Here is a 459-nt window from a genome sequence, read left to right on the forward strand (position 1 = left end):
GGTGTCTGCGGTGCGAGCGGCGTGGCCGCCATTGTGCTCACGTCGCGCACGGAAGGCGGTTGGCCGTGACCAGCAGACAGCCGGGCGCTGTTCCGTCCTTGGAGCTGGTCATGAAGCTGAGCACTTAAAGCTGAGCATCTGTCACCTACTGGTTGGTGGACAGCTAGAGATTTTTGGCTTTTATTTTTTCTTTTCTTGGTATTTATTTTAAGCGTGTGCGTGGGCAGGAGGGGAAGGAACAATAGAAAAAAAAGAGAGGACTCTAAGGTCAGGCTGGATGTGGCTCTGGGCAGCCTGGTCTGCTGGCTGGTGACCCTGCACATAGCAGGGGGTTGAAACTAGATGGTCATTGTGGTCCTTTGCAACCCAGGCCATTCTAGGATTCTATGACCCAACCTGAGGAAGTGATGCCAAACTGAAGAAGTAATGCAAATGAGACGAAAGGGGAAAGAACAAAAA

The sequence above is a fragment of the Meleagris gallopavo genome, chromosome 8, assembly GCF_000146605.3.
Source record: "Meleagris gallopavo isolate NT-WF06-2002-E0010 breed Aviagen turkey brand Nicholas breeding stock chromosome 8, Turkey_5.1, whole genome shotgun sequence".
Lineage (NCBI taxonomy): Eukaryota > Metazoa > Chordata > Aves > Galliformes > Phasianidae > Meleagris > Meleagris gallopavo.